At 46.5% G+C, this 17,369-nt stretch overlaps 2 pseudogenes; one reads left to right on the top strand and one right to left on the bottom strand.

Moving 5' to 3' along the window:
- Window positions 1-3,803: 3,803 nt before the first annotated feature.
- Window positions 3,804-6,706, top strand: LOC139831506 (BTB/POZ and MATH domain-containing protein 2-like; annotated as a pseudogene).
- Window positions 6,707-7,772: 1,066 nt separating this feature from the next.
- LOC127299383 (glutaredoxin-C15-like) lies at window positions 7,773-8,378 on the bottom strand (annotated as a pseudogene).
- Between the last annotated feature and the right edge of the window lie 8,991 nt (window positions 8,379-17,369).

The raw sequence follows: 17,369 nt of genomic DNA, 5'->3' as shown, positions 1-17,369 counted from the left end.
AAAGAGGACTGTATTGTTGGTTACCATCACATACATCAACGCCCTATTATCAGAATATACTGCTTGTCATGTGCATCATCGAGATACTCAGCCACCATCCATAAACCGAATCCAAATCCCCTGGAGAAAACCGAATCCAAATCCCCTGGAAAAAACCGAATCCAAATCCCCTGGAGAAAACTCAGATTTGGAAGAAATGAAATCTGCAGGTTGTGTTGTGCATCATAAAACATGCGAACAATTAGCTACAGATCTGAGCAAAGTCACTCAACACCAATTAAACTTTCCAAGATCGAGCCTGGACTATGGGTGTCACTTGCCTTGACGACACATATAGGTGAGTTGGGCGTCCATGGCATGTCGCCTCCATGACCGGACGAATTTCATCTACCACCGCCTCTCTACTGATGGCTGGTAAAATCACCGCCTGCGATGAGAATAGGCATGATGTTAATAATTCAGTAATCAAATGAAATAAATGAACGCGACATCGATGCAGGAAAATGTCGATGCAGCTTCTAGAAGTTGCGTGAGAGGGTGAGGAACTGGTTTGGGACAGCTTATGATAGTGCATCGGAGAGGAAGGGAAAACAGAGAAAAGATGCAAATCAAGAGTTGCCAAGAGTTAAAGGGGACATAGGTGGAGCGACGGAAGGGGCTGAGATTGATTGCTTGGTAACGTAAGAAGATAATAGGAGATTGATGGCTTTCAACTTTTTTTTCTTTTGATTAGGTGGCAAATTATCTTAGGTGGCAAGCTATGATTGCTTGGAGGTGGATGATGAGGTGGATACCTTGCATGTGCAGGAAAATGGGATCACCTATTAATAATAGAAAGATATAGAAGAGCCAAGTCTCAGCATACCATCACTTATTTCAATCATGAAAAAGCTAAAGTCGCAACAAAAATCATCCAAATGACCATACGGCTAACAGAAGAGCTATGCATTTGCTATTCTATTAAGATGCCGCCACCCAGTAGTCTGGAAAAAGAAGTCCTGAGCAACCAGTAGCATCCGGTTGCATCCAATAACCATAGCCTCCCGCTGCTCCATAGGGAGAAGTAACACCCATTGCTGAATTGAATGAGCAGCTCGCCGGATAACCTACAAAAAATTAGTCCCAGTTTGTTTGTTAAAGATCATATCATTCTAGTCCTCCAAATAGCCCAAGATAGGGCCGACACACCTATTCGAATTTTTTGCTTATCCTCTTTCCTCACTCCATTCAGCCATCTACCAAACATATTAGTAATATTAGCTGGCGGAGGAATGTTATATGTAAGATACATCATACGCCATATTATCTTCGCAAAAGGGCAATAAACAAATAAATGGTTTACAGTTTCCATGGAATCACAAAAACAATATTTTTGACAACCATTCCACTTCCGTTTGGCTAAGTTACCCTTCGTTAGAAGTACCTTATTATTGAGAAACCACATAAAAAAGTTTATCTTCAAAGGGATTTTTAACTTCCATAGATACTTTTGAATGTAAATAGTATGCCCATTCATCATATCTAGATACATAGACTTAACTGTAAAGACACCCGAATAATTTAGTTTCCAAATAAAACTATCCGATTCAGTTGTTAAATTGATTGAAATTAATCTTTGGCATAGATGTAACCGCTGTATCCACTTATTATCATTCAAGTCTCTTCTAAAAGTAATATTAATAGGTTGAGTATCAAACATAGTTGAGACTAACACATTCTTATGCTGAATGATGTTATACAGAGCCGGATATTGATGGGATAGAGGCATATCCCCCAACCACACATCCTCGCAGAACCTCACAGATTTTCCATCCCCTACTTTGAGTCGGCCTCGCTTAAAGAAATCCTTTTTGACATGCATAAGACCCTTCCAGAAAGGTGAATCAGTCGGTTTAACCTCTACTTGTGCAAGTGTTTTGTTTTTAAGATATTTGTTACAAATGAGTTGTTGCCACGTACCCTCCTCAGATAGGATTTTAAACAACCATTTACTCAAAAGACATTTATTTTTCAATTTCAAAACCTCAATACCCAATCCCCCTTGATCTTTTGGTCTACACCAAATACTCCATTTAGATAACCTATACTTCTTCTTTTGCTCATCAGATTGCCAGAAAAAATTTGATCTATAAAAATCAAGCCTCTTCCTCACCCCAATTGGGATTTCCAAGAAGGAGAGCATAAACATTGGCAAACTTGTAAGGACCGAATTAATTAACACCAATCTATCACCATACGATAATAATTTACTACGCCAACCCCCCAATTTGGAGGAAAACCGGTTCTCAATAGGATTCCATTTCGCATTCCGCAAAGTTCTGTAATGTACCGGGATTCCCAAGTATTTTAAAGGTAACGTTCTTGACTCACACCCAAAAATATGCCTATATTGATCCTCCATATCCTTTGCTTTACCAAAAGTAAAAATCTCACTCTTATGAAAATTAATTTTCAAACCCGATAATTGTTCAAAAATACATAAAATCAATTTCATATTAACGGCCTTAGCAATATCGTGTTCCAAAAATAGAATTGTGTCATCCGCATATTGTAAAATGGAAATTCCTCCGTCAATAAGGTGCGGTAACAAACTTCCCACTTTACCTAGTTCCTTCGCTCTAGCAATGAGAATCGGTAACATATCAGCGACAATATTGAAAAGAATTGGGGATAAAGGATCGCCCTGTCGTAAGCCTTTCCTAGTTTAAAAATTATGTCTAATTACATCATTCACTCTTATTCCAACACTCCCACCTTGCACAAATTGCTTTATCCTATCACACCATATCGGATCAAATCCCTTCATACGTAGGACTTGTTGCAAAAAGGGCCATTTGACTTTATCATACGCTTTTTCGAAGTCAATTTTAAATAACACCCCATCTAATTTCCGTCTATGCATTTCATGTATTGTATCATGAAGGACAACAACACCTTCTAAAATATGTCTTCCAGGGATAAACGCCGACTGCATCGGTTTGATAACTTTTTGAGCTACCTCCGAGATACGATTTGTGGCAACTTTAGTAAAGATTTTAAAACTCACATTGAGTAAGCATATAGGTCTGTATTGTTGAATTTGAGTTGCATTCTCCTTTTTCGGTAATACAGTAATTACTCCAAAATTCAATTTGTAAAGTGGTAGTTCCCCTTTCTGAAAGCTCTCAAATAAAGCCATCAGATCAAACTTAATTACTCCCCAAAAATGTTGATAAAACTCCGCAGGGAAACCATCGTGACTTATTATGATCCATTTGAAAAATTGCATCATGAACCTCCTCCATTGAGAAGTTTTCAATCAACACCTGATTCTCTTCCGCTGACAGTTGCGGAATATCATCGATTATGCTTTCATCAAGCACAACCGAGCTTCTGGGTTACCAAAAAGTTTTTTATAGTATTCGAAAATATACAGTTTTAGATTATCATCACCGACAATAGTTCTTTCCTCTTGCTCCAGTTGATAAATTTTCTCCTGTGTTTACCATTGGCTATAAGGTGCAAATATTTGGTATTACCCCCCCCCCCCCCCTTCCTGAATATATTTAACTTTAGCCCTTTGTGCCCACTTGATCTCTTCGTCTCGTCAAAGTTTATTTAACTTTTCATTAGCTATGTTTAGCTCATTACGCTCCCCTTGTGATAGCGGTATCATTTCCGCTTTAATATCTAGCGAGTCAATAATGCTCAGAACTCTCTCCTTCTTCTTTTTATATTTTCCACTCAATTTTTTTGCCCAACCACGTAAGAAGCGCCGTAAATGCCTTATTTTATTTTGCCAAGTTTGAATCGGACTTTTCCCAATGGGGCCGGCTGCCCATTCAGCAGCAATGAGCTCATCAAACCCCTCTTGTTCAAGCCATGCCAACTCAAAGGAAAACCGTGATGTTTTACCTATATGCGCCTGAATCCCCGCATCAATCAAAAGCGGAGTATGATCAGACCCCGTGCGTGTCAATGCCCGGACCGTGACCAGAGGGAATTTCTGTTCCCACTCTATACTCGCAAGAACCCTATCCAATTTTTCATATATGTAGGTGTTTGTCTTCTACAAGCCCAAGTAAATTGCCGGCCCGACAAAGCAATTTCTCTCAAATTCAGGTTTTCAATAATCGCATAAAAATAAAAGGCCAGCGGGGGGTTAAAGTTATCATTACTTTTTTCGTCCAGTTTCCTCAAAATGTTAAAATCCCTGGCTAATAACGTTGGTATCGTCTCGGATTCACAGGGTCCTTACCAACTCAGCAAGAAACTCATACTTATTTTTATCCTGAGCCGCCCCTGGCTAACAACGACTCGACCTCAGAAGGGGAGTACTGCATACCCGAGATCGAGATCACGTCGTCGAGATGCATCACGGAGAGCTTCACCGCGACGCTCGACTTCGAGGTGACCGACGACGCGCAGCTCAAGGGCATGCGCGTCGGCGAGTTCGTTGCGTCGCGGGTCTTCATCGTCCGTGGCTACAAGTGGAGCATCATATTCTGCCCGAACGGGCAGTGCTACTGCGCCGAGTGTGCCGGCCACGCCTCCACCTTCTTACGCTATGGCAGCGAAGCTAAGCCTGTGATCGCCAAGTACGCGCTGAGCCTTCTTGGGAAACACGGCCAGGCACCGGTGGCCAGCTTCGATAGGGGACGGTTGGTGGGGGTACCACCAGTTCGTGGAGAAATCCAGTCTGAGCTCGCTATCGCGCCTCAACAACGGACGCTTTACCATACGCTGCGTGCTCACCATCCGTGATGAGTCTCCGCCACTGGAACTGCCCGGCCACCTCGAAAACATGCTTGGGACGCTAACCACCCATAAGTTTAGTTTGGGGCATTTAACCCCCCCCCCCCCCCCCCAAGTATTGCATACCGGGTAATTTACCCCCTCCACTCATAGAGAGCGGTATTGATGGGTGGTTTAGCTAACGTGGACAATGGTTTAGCACATGGTTCAGCTCAGTCCAAATCCCCCTCGTGCTTTTTCTCCCTGGAAAACCGACCGACGTTGCCGCCCCTATCTACCAGCTCTGTCCAAAGACATGCTCCCCGCCGTTCCAGCCCGCCTGCTCTGTCCAAAGACGTGCTCGCCGCCGGCTCCCACTGCCAGCCGACGCTGCCACCCCCGTCCGCGCCCCGCCTCCCTTGTCACCGCCCGCTCATGCTCCCGCCGCTGCGTGCCCCCGTCGCTGAAGTGCCGGCCACCGCATGCTCCTAGTCGTACTGGCCTCCGCCGGTGTTCCCTCGGCCGCCCCGGTCTTCCTCTGCAGTGGCCGTGGACAGCATGAGGGCTAGTGTCCTGTTATGTACCTTGTGTCCTTATCCAATGCCTGAATTATTGTTCTTGTTCTGCAGCTGCGCATGAACCAGAGCAACGCTGATGAATTGAGGATGCAAGCAAGCTACTGCATGTCAATGTACCTACCCTCGTGTGTCTAGCTACAGATGCTGAGATTGACAAGATCGTGTTGTACATATTGTGCTAGATCCCAATCAGATGGTGGCATTGAAAGGAATATTAGTAATGTAATGTACGAGGTTCATTTGTCTTGAAATAGCAGAGTTCGTTTGCTCCGAATGTTGTAAGCAAATGTATACTGAATTTTGTACTACTATGAGCAAATTTATGAACAAGCTCACTGTGCCAACAGGTCTGCTGCTACCTCCTCTTTGAACTGATCTTCTATTGCCTCCTCTTCGAAGTCTGAACAGGTATGCCACCGGCCGGTGCTGCTATGTCCTGCCGCTGTGCTGTTGGTACGCCCATGGCTGCTGAGCTGCTCGTTGGCGCTACGCTCCAATCAACAGACCATGTCGCCGATCGTCCATGAGGAATCATCGCGCGGCTGCGATGGAGAGCAAGGACGGCGAGCCCACCCGTGGACAAGACTGGTCCGTGGTTCAGTCTAACCAGATCGCGCTCGTGGGGGTAATTTGGACCTAGCCAGCCTAACTTTGCCACCGTGGCAACTGCCCAGTCTCCACATGGCAGAAACCATCGATGAAAACCACCTACACGGTTGGAGGGGGCTCTCTGTCCGGTTTTGCAAACATAGGGGAGTTAAGTGTCCCAGTTTAAACATAGGGGGGTTTAGCGATCCAAACCAGATACTTAGGGGGGTCATTTAGACTTCTTTCGTCGGGGACGCCATGGTCATGGGCGCCGACATCGTGTTCCGCGTCGGCGGCCAGGAGCTCCGCGCGCACTACAGGTCGGTCCTGGCCGCGAGGTCGCCCGTGTTTCGGGCGCAGTTCTTCGGCTCGACGATGGAGAAGGACGACATGCCGCGCCCGGAGGTCGGCGACATGGAGCCGGCCATCTTCCAGATGCTCCTTTTCACTACATCTACACGGACTCGCTGCCTCGGTGCCACGACGGCGAAGGGGGGCACAGCGTTGCGGTGATGCAGCACTTGCTGGTCGCCGCGGATAGGTACGGGGTCGACAGGCTGAGGCTCATGTGCGAGCAAGACTTGTGCGGCAAGATCGATATGGATACGGTTAGAATCATGCTAGCGTTGGCGAATCAGCACAATTGCGACCAGCTCAAGGGCGCATGCCTGGCGTTTATGTCGTCGTCGCCCCAAGTTCTCTGCGCCATTATGGAGACCAGCGGATTCAACGAGCACTTCATGGCGAATTGCCGGCCGCTACCTTTGGAGGGAGGAGATTCAGGGACAAAAGGTAGCTGTCGAGAGGAAGAAATTGATAAAAGCTAATAGAAACTTCAAGAGGATCTGCACAATATATTCATGATGATTTTATTTTGCATAATTAATATATATTCGGTGCTGGAGCCTCTGCAAGTGCCTGATTGCGTGTTAGGAGAGAATTGGGGAGAGGAAAAGAGAAATTGGGATGGAGAAGACGGATAAAAAAAACAATTGTTGTTCTAAACCAAAAATAATCAATAATAAGTATGTAAAAGTAGATCAAATAAAAGGCCAGAGCTAGGTAAAAAAGGCATCCATTACCTATCTTTCGGCCGTCAGATCAATTTAAATAACCAAATTTCGCGCCTCCGATCTTAGTAAAAAAGGGTTCGTATGTAACATTTTTTTCATAGTATGTGACATCGGTCTCCAATATTTTTTCATTTAATTGTGAATATAATGGCACATTTTTTTGCCTGCAAAAAATCCCCAATGAATATTTTTCTCCGCTTATGTAAATTTAAAAAAATGTGACATTTTTATACAATATTTCTCTACAAGGCATCCAACATTTTTGTCTAACTTATCCTACATTACACGATAACATATGTAACATTGCTACAAATCTCTATGTACCATATCCATGGAGACCCCTGCAACGAATCTGCCGACGACGGAGAAGCTTTCGATGCTATCCCATGGCGTGCGGTTGCTTCACGTTGTGGCCGGGGCGGAAGCGCACAATGGCAGCGGGGACGTGGCGGCCGAGGCACGAGCTCGCCGACATGGCAGCGGGAGCGCGGAACCGTAGAGCGCGGCGACGATGCAAACTAGTGGGTTGGCAGGGACGCGGGGACCGGGGCTAATGCAAGAGTGCGAGGCGGCGGCCGGTACGTGGACAACAGCGCCGGCAGGCAACGGCAGCGGCCGTGCTAGAAGAGAGCAGTGGCCCAGCCTCAAGACACAAGCCTTGCAGAACGAACGAGAAAGATAACTGGTTGTAGTAACAGTCGATTGATACGCATTTTTGTATAACCCTAGCTAGGCGTGGACACCGTCCCGATCGCTCCGTGTATCCTGACGAGGTCGACGACTCGTTGTTTTCTAGAAGACTTTGATATTCAAACTCATCGAAACATTTAGCCCCTCTTATTTATTCTTATATATGATATGGTTTGATATTTTAGACTTTTCACATATTTGATCATATTTTATAAAAATTAACTTTAACTACATACGAAACACAAGGTACTAAAATGGAGTGAGTGCGCACACTTGGCTAGGAGAATACCAAACCTCGCGCGCACGCAAGCAAGCATGCAAACAAAGTGCAAAGTTTTAGAACGGGAAATAACTTGACGGTGGTCTCATCCATGCTCGGGTCTACATAGCTCCGGCGTCCTTGAGCAAGTGAACGAGCTTGCCGCTGAGGTGCAGCGACATGATCGTGTTGGTGGAGCCGACGAGCTTGCCGCCGATAAAGACCACCGGGATGGGCTCCCTGCTTGCGCAGGCGAGCTCGTGCTTCAGTTCGCGGCCACAGGGGGGTCCTTGTCCAGCTCGTGCACCGCCGCGCACACGCCGAGGCTAGAGAAGAAGGTCGTCACCGCCTGGTTCGTTGGGCAGCCGTTGCTCGCCGCGAAGATCACTACCGCCTCCTCCGCCGACAGCCTTGTCACCCTCTCCATCTTCTTGATGGTTTCGTGAAAGCTAGCTAGTGTCGTTTAGAACGGTGAAGTGTATGTGGATCTGTGGTTGTGTCTTGTGTGATCTGTTACTGTTAGTGTTGTGGTGTGACCGTGTGAGGCCCTTCTTTTATAGTAGATGGGCGAGAGAAAGAGAGAGTGTGCATTGGTGGAGGCAAATAACAATCCGCAACGTGACTAGCGTTGGGCATTATCAATTCCATTCTTCTTATCTTACGAGTGTTAGCAGCAACCTGCTACTTTATTTACAGTTTCAGGGATAAAAAGCTCACGGGCACCATTCGCACTGTGAATATATAAAGGAAACTGCTGGGCGTCCCCCGAGGATCTGATTTCCCAGCCCCGGGTCGCCAGCCGTTGGATCGGTCATCTTGAACGGTTAGATCTGCTTTTACTGAATGTAGCAAAAAAAGACCTCCAGACAGCAAAAAAAAACCTGCTTTTGCTACATTGTAGCAAAAAAACGGTTCGTCCATGAAATAAAAGAAAAAGTCTGAACTCGACGGAATTTCGCCGGAGACCTCGTCGGAGACACCGTAGCAAACATATTACGCAGTAGCAAAACCGCAAAATAAATTGTAGCAAATTTATTTATTCATATGTTGTAAATCCTGTAAGACTTTACATCAACTGAGACCTCGCCTACAGCCGGCAACAGCACCATCTGAGGTTGCAGCAACTCCATCCGCCGAAGACAGCAACGCAAGAAGCCGCTAGTAGCAACGCCCTACGCCTAAGGTAGCAAAGTAGGCCTTCGTCGGTAGCAAAAAATTTCCCTCCCCCGGTAGCAATGCTAGAGACCTAAGATAGCAAAACCGATCTCCTGACGAAGCAGAGGAGTACCACCTTGTAAGCAAAGCTCCTTCCGCCCCGGCTTGTAGCACTGACGTGCTACCTTGTCAGCAGCGTGCACTATGGCAGCACCGCAGTGCACCGCCGTTAGCAACACCGACCTACCCCTGGCAGCACCTCGCCACACCACTGGCAGGAGATGGTCAAGGAAGGAGGGGCACACGCGGGGCGCCGCTAGGTGTCACCAGCATCGGACGGAGTCGAGGACGGCCGGAGCTGCGCGGCGAGGTCGGACCTCCCAAGGCATGGACGCGGAGAAGGGCGGCGCCCTCCACGCGGCGAGGTGGGCGAGCTCCGGTCTCAGCTCCCTCACCTGGGGTTCCGCCTCAGCTCCCTCACCGGCCGCGGCCTCCACTCCCAGCTCCCAGCCTCGCGTCACCGCCTCCTCCTCGCGACGTAGCTAGCGCGTGCGCGCCTCCGCCGGCGTCGAGACCGTCGAGGGCACGGGTATTGGTGGTCGCCGGACCTCAGGAGGCTCACGGCGCACCTCCGTCGCCGTCGAGACCGCCGAGGACGCGGGGATTGGTGGTCGCCGGATCTGAGGTGGCTCACAGCACGGGACGGGAGGGAGAAGGAGTGGCCTCCGGGAGAGAGACGAGGGGATAAGGTCGTGGTGGGGGGCCCACCCACGTGCGATGGCGTTCATCTGACGGCCACGGGGCCGGAGGTTGCAGCGCGTCTTATCCCCCGGGGGGATTGGATCATTATCCGTGAATAAATAAGTCAAGATTAGGTATATGCGTGGTAAGCAACAACCTACTCTCTTTGCTACTTTACGTAGCAACCAAGCAAGCCCCTGTAAGGACTTTCTAAGTCTAGATACTCCATCAGTCAGCAAGTTTTGTGATAACACAAGGGTTTAACTTTGGCCTCAATAGAGGAAAAACGGTACCCTCTCGCAGTCGCTCCTGCGAGCGACCCGGGAGGAACCCTAGCCACCACCGCCCCTAGCACCTCCCCTCCCCCTCGCCGCCGTCGGAGGGCGTCGTCGGGCGAAGCCCGGGCGGCGCTTGCGGCAGCGAGGCTTCCTCTCCCCTCGCGCGGTGGTGCCGACGCGGGCCGCAGCAGCTGGCGAGGGGTGCCGCTGGCGTCGGGCGCGACGGCGTAGCCGCCATGGCGGTGGCGTGGCGGCTTCGCGGTCTTCCACGTGCGTCGTGCGGCGGCGTGGCGGCTTCGCGGTCTTCCACGTGCGCCGTGCGGCGGCGCCCCTCGGGCGCCGGCGCGGCAGCGGGCAACGCGAGCTTGGCAGCCCTGCTCTCTGCGAGTGGACAGGAGCTCCTCCTGATTTGGTTTCTTCTGCGCATCCATGGCGGCAAGCTTGGTCGGCGGGGTGCCCGCCGGTGTGGGTGGTGGGATCTGTGTGGGGCGATGGTCGACGCGGCCAGGGATGGCCATCCAGAGATCTCGGGCCAGGGGGTCAGGCCCTCGCGATCCCATCGTCTTCCGCTCCAGATCTGACAGCACTGGTAGCCATGGGAGGATCCCTCTCCCTTCAGGTCCAATACCCCCGGGGTGGGGGTGGTGTAGGTGATTCTAGTGGCGGCGGTGCCCCCTTTTCCTTTCAGTTCTTCAGGGCTCCGAGCTGGGATGCCGGGGCGGCGGCCCTGGACGGTGGGTGCGGCGTCGACCGGAAAGCGGGTGGCGCTTGCTGGTGCTGGTTGGACTTCTTGGTCGTCAGGACGGCGAGGAGTCAGCCGAAGTCTTGTTGCGGCGTAGCTGGTTACGTCGGCTTTCGTGGTGTCCCCATTGTTCTGCTTCTCTGCGCCTGATCTGGCTCGGATGGTTCTCGGACTTCTCGAGCTGCGTCCGCGTGAGGTGCTTGGGTGGTTTTCCGGGGGAAACCCTTGGCTTGTTGTTTACCAGTCACACCAGCAACGACGACAACGTCCGTCGCCGTTCTCCTTGTTGAAGGGCTGGTGAGGGAACTCTCCCACTCTCTTCCCCTGCATCCCGGGTGAAAACCTAGGCTTTGGCCGAGCGACGACGGCGCTCCTGCCTCGTGCTCCTCCTTGGAGGCGCCGCTTTGGGATTAGGGGACAGAGCGGTCGACAGGGTGGTGTCAACGACGGCGGTGTGGTTCGAGCAGGGAGAAGACGGAGTCTGGAGGCGTGCTTCAAAGGTCAAGTTTTTTTTGGTGCCCAACCTTGTAACATCCCAAATTTTAAAGCAAAGAGAAAATGAATTTCCTTTTTCCAAAAATGAGAACCAACAAAAACTTTTCTTACATAGAGTACTATGTCTAGTGCTCATACATAATAATTGTGTTTTGTCATGATGTGTGTTATTTTGCTATGTGATAAACCCTAAAACCCTAAAGTGATCAAGTGAAGATCACCAACCAAATAAAATAAAAGAGAAAGAAATCAAATAAGAAAAACCCTAAACCCTAACCTTCTCAAAAATCATTTGGATCTATTTTGAGAAACCAAGATAAAAGAAAAAGACATATGTGGGCCTATAGCTCCAATATATAAATTTTGAACTCTACCATTCTTTCTTCTCTAAATAGTGATGAACCATGGTAAACCCCACTAAGACCTAAACCTCATCTTCCTTATCACCATCTATTTTAAAACAAAATAAAAAGAAATGATATTAAATAATAAAGGCATATGCAAGCCTATGGCTACTTTTTGCAAATGCTCCAACTTTGAGTGTTGACCTTGGTACATGATTTGAAATACATCAACACACCCAACTAAGTAATCATCAACCAATTCAAGTGAGAAAGAAAATAAAATCAAACATATGCATAGAGGTATATGTGCCTATGGCTATTTTTGTAAAATTTTACCCTAGGCCTTTCTACTTTATTTAGAGGATTGGAAAACCTTCACAAACCTTATCTAGTACTTCTCAAACATAATCCAAAGTGAAACAAAAGATTTTGAAAAGAAAGTAATAATGCCATAGAGGCATATGAGAGCAAAATATCAAATTTGTGAAATTGAGGATCTTGACCCTAAGACTTGTAGTGAATGGTTGGATCACTCCTATATACCATTTCAACACTCAACAACATCAATTGGGTCAAGCCTAGTCAAACTAAAAATCAAATGCAACATATGCATAGAGGCATATGTGGCACTTAGCCAAAATATCCAATCTTGCCCTAGGCACTCCCATTACCCCTAAAATGGTTTGAACCTTTGTCCCCACACAATCTAACATCAAATAAACCTCACCCTTGTCAAAGTGAGGCCAAGAAAAATAAAAGAATAAATAGTTAGAAATTCACAAAACCCTCACATATGGTTTATGCCATTTTTCCAAATATTTGACCTAGACCAATTTGGCCTTCACCAAGAGTTGAATAATGATACTAAACACTTATTACAACTTTTGGAATCAAAGAAACACAATTCAAATGAATTTCAAATTCAAATTTGGCTCACATATGATATTGGTCAAATCTGCCAATTATAGTCTGATCACTACTTTGAGCCCTTGTAATTCAATATTTTCAAACTAAACTTTCTCAACTCTTTGCATGTCATCCAAGAGGACATCAAGATGAACAACTTTTGTAAAGACAACCATGCCAAATTCTTCTTGGATCAAAAACTATGCTCATGCAAAGTTGAGACTTTTTAATATGAGCAACAATCCCACTTTGTCAAATTTTGCTATTTTTGGATTTCTAAAATTCCACCACCACACATGGTTGTCTCTGGTCATTTACAACTTAACCAAACTCACCAATTTAAAATTTTAAATTCATTTGAGCTCAACCAAATTTGGGCAAACTTTACAAATTTCAAATATGGAATAATTTCAAACCCTATTTAAAATAATGTGTTGGCCAAACCTAGTGCACCACCTTGCTCCTACTTGTCCCCTGACCCTCTCTCTCTCACTCCATAGGACAGAAACCCTAAGGAGGGCAAGCCAAGCTTGCATGGCATGGCCATGCCGGCCATGTCACACATGGACATGCTCCCCTCCTCTCCACACTTCCCCAACCACGACCGCCTTGTCCTCCAAGTTCCCCTGGATCTCCTGAGTACGACGGTACTCGTCGTTGATCACAAGGACGCCGACACGCCCCGGAAATCACGCGCCTAGATCAGCCCAGCCATGCCGATGACGTCGCCCATGGACACCACGGGCCACCTGTCGCCTCGCCGTACCACGGCACCGCCGACCGCCTCCGCTCGCCAGGATACTCGCCACGCCACGTGGAGCGCGCCGGACATAATCACGTCACCTGCCTGTACCCGCCGTCGTCGGAGAGGACGATTCCGCCCGCCGCGGCCGCGTCAGTACACGCGCGCGTGCGACCAACGTACACCCTACCCTACCGCGCCGTTGATGCTCACAGGACCAACTAGCAGTCGCCTACCTCGCGCCCCCATCATCTTGCCCCTTCGCGCTTCAGAACGCCGTCGCCATAGTCGACCTTCCTCGCACCCTCGGCCTCTCCTCGCTGCTATATAAGGAGCACCCCTCCCTTCAAATTGAGCACGCCTCTCGACTCCCCTCTCCTCCCTGAGTAGCCTAGCCACCTCGCCTCGCCGCATTAGCCACCGGAGCCCTCCAATTGCAAGATCACCGCCGCTCTCCGTCGCAGAAGCTCGCCGGAGAAGGAGGCCGCCCCAGGAAACGCCACTGCTACCAGGAAGTTCCTCGTCATCGACAACGTCGCTGCGCACCACTCCGACGATCGCCGGAGCTCCGACGTGCTCTCCGACCCCCTGCCGCCGCCGTCAGTGAGCCCCCTTCTCGTCGGAGACGACGAAGCACCCGCGCCGTTGATCTGGCCTCTAATCCGACGACCCACCACGCGCGTACCGTTTCGCGCGTTTAAGAGACGCTGACGGGTGGCTCCCACCTCGTCAGACGGCCCACGCGCACTGGATGCGTTGTTGGGCCAAGTTTCTCTGTTTCATATTGTTTCGGCCCAAGTTCATTTCCCGCCGGCCCTTTTATTCAAATCTCGTTTAATTAAATTCCAATCAAATTCAATACTGGACATGACTTTGAAATTAAATAGAATCTGTTTGGCTTGGCCAAATTTAGTAAATTTTATATATTTGGAAAGCTTAGAGTTTTCTCTACACAATGCCACTGGAATCAAATCAATATCTGTTGTAGAATTAAAGTAGCAAAATAAACAAGACATGGACTTTTCTTCCTTAGAATAATTATTAAAAATCAACCACAAATGATTTTAAGTTAATTCCAACTCCTATAAATCCCATTACACTTGTACTAATTGTTTATGCAAAAATATACCATGCTTACTTTGAATGATCATGGCCTAGATTAATTAAAGGACTATATGGCTATTTCTAGTCAAAGATATTGTCCAAAACTATTAATAAATCATAGGGGAGTTTTTCTCTCATTTAAATCTTGTCATGAACAATTCAAAATGAGGTAGAGACTCTGGTCATATATGTCTCATATGAATTGTTGATGATATTAACTCACCTCAATAGTAGTTGTTAACTTGGCTACAACTATATGTTAAATCATATGAGAGGTATTCCTCTCATTTAAATCTCGTTCTCAAGTAATTCAACATGAGGTAGTGACCATGGTCTATATAATCTCATATTGAGTTATTTGGTGACATTAAATCACTACCATGTTAGGATTAAATTGTATGAAGTGCTTCACTTCATTTAAATCTTGTCCCAAATACTTTCATATGAAGTATTGACCCCTGGTCAAATACCCTTACATGAAATACTTGGTGAAGTTAAATCATAATCAGCATTGTTAAATAGTATGAGGTACTCTACCTCATTTAAATCATTTTCTCAAATGATGATGATGAATGGTTGACTTAGGTCAACATGAATTCATGTGTGATTGTTTGAGAAATTAAATCTTAAGAAGATTTCAATGAGAGGAAATTATTTCTCAAGAACCATATGGAAACTATCATTTACATATATAATGAGAGGAAATTATTTGTCCTCAAGCAACACCACCAATGCACCCTAATTATATTAATTGTGTGCTTAGAGTAGCTTGTGTGAATATGTGTGATAGCCATTGAATTAGCTTGGTGATTGTATCCTCGTATTCGTATTTTAGACGCTAGTACCAGAAACTATCAGGAGGAGGAGGTCTTCTACGAAGAGGAAGGAGAAGAAGATCACTTTGACCACCTCAACAACCAAGGCAAGCTAACACCAATGCAAGCTCTATTGTTGCAAGCTAATATTCTTACAAAGTGCAAAGCTCTACTAGAGCAAGGCACCCTCACCAATTACTTTATGCTTCATGATCCCATCCCAAGTTTTATTCTTACAATCTTTTACTTTGATTATTATAACTTGCTTTTATATAGTTAACTTTGGTCTAGAGATAGAGTACCACAAGAGTATCAAAGTTAGCCTAGAACAATCAAAGCTAGTTAGCACCCCTCATGACTAGTTGCTAGTGCTAATCAGTAAAATTGACTACTTTAGATGGGAACATGTGAAATGAATTGACTTTGAAAACCTTGGAATGATAAGTCATTCTATTGAAAGATTTTAAAGGTGAATATGACTGATGAATGACATGATGAATTTTACAAAAACTGATGGTTGGGTTCGGATGCGATACCATTCCAATTTTGCAAGTACCCCCACAATACCTGATTATGGGTAAGGGCTTAACTGGAAGTTTATGTGTCTTAGTATGGGTTCCCTCTAAACAAGCGTCATAGGGGTTATGCTGAGGCTGCCTCCGTTAAAAGTGAATTGATGTGAAATGATGTGAATGAGGTGAATTGTCCGGCCCAAGCCCTGTGCAGTTCCCAGGCTGACGGTTTGTCTTCACTGGGAGGCCAAGCTCATGGGGAGAGGTGCCTATACTAGGATATGTAGGTGGAAGGTTATGGTTGGTAGTCCGCACACGGAGTGTGATAAATCAGGGCCAGTTAACCCTGACGGATTATTGCAAATGTTGTGGCACAAGTGTACGACCTCTGCAGAGTGTAGAACTATTCGAATAGCCGCGTCCACGGTTATGAACGGTTGGAAAGGCCATACTGTCCGTCATCAGACCATTTTCAAAAATGTGACATGTGAAGGGTGACTTGTGATTTGAACTTGAAAGGGCGACTTTGACTTGAAACACAATTGAGTTGTGGGAATGACACTAATGTTCCCACTTGAGTTAGTTAGCACATGAAGAGTTTTTATTTCAAATACTTGTGAACTAAAATTGGCTTTATGCAAAAGAAACTAGAGCTTAGCATCCCCCTTACTATAAATGTTAGTACTTACATTAGTATTAGTTTGCGAGTACTTTGAAGTACTCACGGCTTTGTCCCTGGCTATTCAAATGGCCAGACTATGAAGAGGAACAGCAGTATGAAGAGGATGGACAGCAGGACTTCTACGACAACTAGGACTACTCCTGACGTCAAGCGTTGGCCTGTGGACTAGAGAGTCCCTTATCTTTACGCTTCCGCTATGTATTTGTGATGTGTGTTGAAACAATAGTTCAACTATTATTGTAATATTGGATCATGTGATCTATGTGTAAGACGACTATGAGGTGTAATGAATGATGACTTATGATATTCAACTGTTATGTCTCGCAACAACAATATTCCTGGGATTGCGATGTATGGCATAACAGGCATCTGGACTTAAAAATCCGGGTGTTGACAAGTTGGTATCAGAGCCATTGTTTGACCTTAGGAGACCCTAGTTAGAATGGACGTCTGAAAAACTTATTTTAAAAAACCAATGAAATGAATAATTGTGAAAACTTATTCTCACTCTTATCCTTGAGATCTTTTTCAAAAAAATGAGAAATCTATGCTCTACTTTTCTTTGCAAGCTTACCTAAAATTTTGCACACTTGACTACTTCTCTAACTTACTCATCCTCCTTGCTCACAGATGGAGTACCAATGGGAGTTCTATCAGCTTGGTCACGAAGGCGACCTAAAGTTCGAAAAGGATTTGAAGCAACTAGTGGAATATCTAGGACACCCGTATCCCGAGTTCTTCGGAATACCCCTCAAAAACCACTCCGGAGAACCACCTCGGTGGGAAGTTTCTACTGATCTACGAAGAAAGATGGGAGCCCCGGTATGGGAAACCATCTGGTTTTCTGTAACGGGAAACACTTGGAAGGAAGGACTAGTCGGAGCTATGCAAGAAGCAATTTCCCGTCTGTGCGGACAAAATAAGAACAAGATCAAAAACACTCGCTTCATCT

The sequence above is a fragment of the Lolium perenne genome, chromosome 5, assembly GCF_019359855.2.
Source record: "Lolium perenne isolate Kyuss_39 chromosome 5, Kyuss_2.0, whole genome shotgun sequence".
In the NCBI taxonomy this organism is placed as follows: domain Eukaryota; kingdom Viridiplantae; phylum Streptophyta; class Magnoliopsida; order Poales; family Poaceae; genus Lolium; species Lolium perenne.
This window is presented reverse-complemented; position numbering and strand designations above follow the sequence as displayed.